Here is a 4,480-nt window from a genome sequence, read left to right as displayed (position 1 = left end):
AGCCAATATTAAGGGCTCAAGTAGAAGGCAAATGTTTTGAGAATGATGATGGCAACAAATGTACACATGTGCTTGACACAATAGATGTATGTATGGATTGTGATAAGAATTGTACGAGCCCCCAATAAAATGATTTAAAAAAAGAATTATATTAATAGATTGATTAATGTTGAACTTAGTGTTGCTTTCCAGGTGTGAGCTCCCTTGGTCATTTATTTTTTTAATATACTGCCAACTTCTATTTGCCAATCTGTTGTTCAGGATCTCTGTGACAATACTCGTGAGTGCTCATGCATTTAGGTGGTAACTCACAGAAGATTTACTTTATGGGGCTGTCCTTGATGAATAAGCTTTGGAGCCAGAGCATCTCTATAAGTGAAGATGAGAGAGATGAGAGAGAAGAGAGAGAGAGAGAGAGAGAGGAGGAGAAAGGGAAAGCAAGCAGGAGGGAACAGGAAATGAGGAAGAAAGGAAATAAGAAAGAAAGAAAAACAAACCAACCCAGGATCCATATTATCACTCAGGCTTATAAAGGGCTGAAAATCCAAGCACCCCTAAAGCTCAGCCACAGCTCAGAGGCAGCATGGCGAGTTGGAGCACTGTTCATAAACTCAGATGAGGAGCAGAAAGGGAATGTGGCAGTTAGATTTCATGTCAAAGTGAACCTGTGTGAAAGTGTAGCGGTGGGATTCAATGCATCAATCAGGCACAACCTGGCGAGGCCTCCTTGGGGGTGTGGCTTTTTAATAAGAGTGACAGTGAAAACATCTCTCTTGCTCTTAGCCTTGGCCTTTCTCCTTGCTGAGACTCTGTGTCTGCCTCCAGCGGAGGCCCTCTGTGGGGCACTGTCACTATAAGCCAATCTCTGAACTACCCGCACCCTGTCACGTTCCCAGTAACCTTGGATCCACGCAACTTGGACCCACCCACAGGCCTGTGATCTCTCTGCCTCCCCTGCCTCTTTCAACATCATTGGCCTGTGTTACTGAGTATGAAGAGGACTCTGACTAACCTTGGAACTGTGGACTTAACTTGGACTTGGCTGAGACTCCTTGATATAAAATTATTTATAGTTATAAAGTTCTTTCATATAGTGAAGAAACAAAACCAGTGATATAGTGATATATATACATACATACAAAAACATATATACATATATAGAGTTTTGTTTCTCTAAATAACCCAGCCTAAAACAGGGAACTACCATTTCTTAAACTTAAAAAGTACACAATTGCTAGAAGAAAATCTAGAGCAGTGCTTCTCAACCTGTGGTTCATGACCCCTTTGGAGGTCAAATGACCCTTTCACAAGGGTCACCTAAGACCACCGGAAAACACATATTTCCCATAGTCAGGATCTGAGACACCGCTCCTCTATCCATCTCCAGGTGGGTCTGCCCACATGCAGATATGCCCACATAGGAGTACCAGGCGTAAAGACTGTTACCCCTGCTACGCCATGCTTCAAGACAAAATTTCACTTATTTGCAAATAGAAATAAATATTTTACAATATGTAATTGCATAATGTTTTGTGATTCATCACTATGCTTTAATTATGTTCATTTGTAAAGATGCAAATGCATTCTGCATATCAGATATTTACATGATGATTCATCACAGTAGCAAAATGACAGTGATGAAGTAGCAACAAGAATAATTTTATGGTTGGGGCTTCACCACAACATGAGAACCTGTATGAAAGGGTCATGGCATGAGGAAGGTTGAGAACCTCTGACCTAGAGGAACATCTGAAGTCATGTGCCCACCCAATGCCAGGAGAAACGGGTGCCAAGACAGTCTCCTACTGGCGCATCTGACCTCAGTGAGGATCTGAGTCCCTCTGGAGCCTAATGAGTCTCTATCTTCGACTCAATGGTGATACAAAAATGGAGCAGAAGACTTCAGCTTTTGCCTCTAACCAAATAAGGAGGCCACCACTTGTCTGTCAGTTTGTCGTGTTGTGGTGGCTTATGTGTTGCTGTGCTGCGGAAAGCTTCATCACGGGCTTCAACTACCAGCAAGGTCACTCAAAGTGAACATGGTTCAATAGAGCTTCCAGATTAAGAACAGGCAACAAAGGAGGAACTGGTTGTCCACTTCAGAGGCATTAGCCACGGAAAACCCTATGGATACCATCAAAACACTGTCATTTACTGAAACCCTACTGAGCAGAAGCAGAACAAAAAGTGCTAGAAGATGAGCCTCTCAGATGAGCAGACACTCAGGATGTGACAGAAGATCCGCCTTCTTGGAGTAGCATCTACCATAACGACACACCAGTGGAGTGAAGTCTGAAGAAGTGAAGCCTTTGTTTCCTTCCATTGTTGATGGGGCATGTCTCAACATGAGAAGAAACAGCTGCAGACATCAGTCAATAATTAGAACTTGGAAGGTATGAAGTATGAATCCAGGAAAATTGGAAGTCATTAAACATGAAATGGAATACATAAAATAGATACTGTTCATTTCACATCAGAAGATCACATGGCTTACTAGGCTAGAATGGCACAATCAAGAGAAATGGAATGACATTCATGATCACAAAGGCTATTTCGAGATCGATCTTGAAGTACAATATTGTCCGCGGTAGGATAATGTCTATCCTCATACAAGGGAATCCAGTCCATCAACTATTATTTAAGTTGATGTAAAGTAAAGTTCTGATGTAAACTAAAGTTCTGATGAAAAAAATTGAAGAATTTTATCAGCATCTTCAGTATGAAATGGATGCAACAATTAAGATGCATTGATAATTATTGGAGATTAGAACGCAAAAATTGGAAACATAGAGGAAAGAAGGGTAGTTGGAAAATATGGTCTTGGTGATAGAAATGAAGCTGGAGATTGCATGATAATTTTGTAAGACCAACAAATTGTTTATAGCCAATACCTTTTTTACAACACAGAAGGAAATTCTACATGTGGACTTCTCCAGGTGGAATACACAGAAGCCAAATTGACTACATCTGTGAGAAGAGATAGTGGGGAAACAGTATCAGCAGCCAAACCAAAGCCAAGGACTTACTGTGGAACATCAATTGCTCACATGTAAGTTCAGTTTGAAGTTGAAGAACATTTTTAAAAGTCAACAGGAGCCAAAATACAAACTTGAGTATATCCCCACAATTTTGAGATGTTCTCAAGAAAAGGTTCAACGAATTAAGCACTAATGACAGAAGATCAGATGAGCTGTGAGAGGGCATAAAAAATATCCACACAAAGAAAGAAAAAGGTCATTAAAACAAAACAAACCAGGAAAGAGTTGGAAACACCCCAAATTTCCATCAATGGATGAATGGATTAAAAAACTGTGGTACAAAAAAAAACTGTGGTACATACATACAATGGAGTACTAACACATCGCTAAAAAGCAGTGATGAATGCATGGAGCACATCACTGCATGGGAAGAACTGGGGGAAATTATGCTGAGCGAAGTAAGCCAAGCACAAAAGGACACGTATAATATGAGTCCACTGAGGTAGGCTTAAAAATGCAAAAGGGGCATAGGGAAAATCTACTGTATACATACATATATTCCTGGTGTGAGGTCCAGGTACTATGGCTGGGGCCAGACAAAATCCAGGGACACATATGGCAGTGAAATAAAAAGGAGGAAATAAAGGGGGGTGGGGGGGAGGACACGGGTAGCAGAGGAACAGGGCACAAATCCACCCAAAGGGAGAGTACTGTTTATATCTCCACAGGAGAGGAAAAGAGGGACCAGATTTCAACCCGGTGCTCTAAGATGTGAATGCAACATACCATCATGAAGCAGGAAACCAATAGAGAGGTCTGAGGGTTCGGTCCCAATCCCAACGATGGGACAGCCCCCTCCCCTTCCTCCAGAAGAATTCACTTCAGAGGACAGCACTGAAGCTACAGCTCAGGGAGAGGGGCATATTTGATCAGAGCAAACAGGAGCAAAAGAAGGGGGAGGGAGGGAGAGTGGAGCACATCCTGGCCCACCAAGCCCCAAGGATGATATTTCTGCTCAGAGCAGCCAATGCACAGGGAGGACCATAGGGCCGGCCCCACTACGAGACAGGACGTCCCTCACTGACCCATAGCACTACAGGGGGCAACACTGTAGATGCAGTGTGGGAATTGTGCCTGAACTGACCCCACCACACCGAGGCAAAACACTGAGCGGGGGTTCAACAGAACAGCAAGGGAAGCAGAGCAATGAAGTCCTCAGGGAATACCAAAAATAGACTTTGGGGCCAGGGCGTGGCACCCCATTAGACTAGACTGGAAAACACTCATAAAGATCAACAAACAGAACTGGAACTATTTATAGGCTTTTCTTGGTCGATTTTTGGCTGTTTTTTGTTTACTTTTGTTGCTTTGTTTAGCTCTGTCTTGTTTTTGTGCCTATTATTAACTCTGCGGGTCTATCTAGATAAGATAGGCGGGATAAACAATCTGGAGAAGAAAACATCAGAACCTACAGTTCTGGGGGGACATGGGAGAAGGGGAGG

The sequence above is a fragment of the Echinops telfairi genome, unplaced genomic scaffold (assembly GCF_000313985.2).
Source record: "Echinops telfairi isolate 266 unplaced genomic scaffold, ASM31398v2 ScPeMD7_7467;HRSCAF=8505_1, whole genome shotgun sequence".
Taxonomy (NCBI): Eukaryota; Metazoa; Chordata; class Mammalia; order Afrosoricida; family Tenrecidae; genus Echinops; species Echinops telfairi.
The sequence above is the reverse complement of the archived record's forward strand: the minus strand, read 5'-3'. Positions refer to the sequence as shown.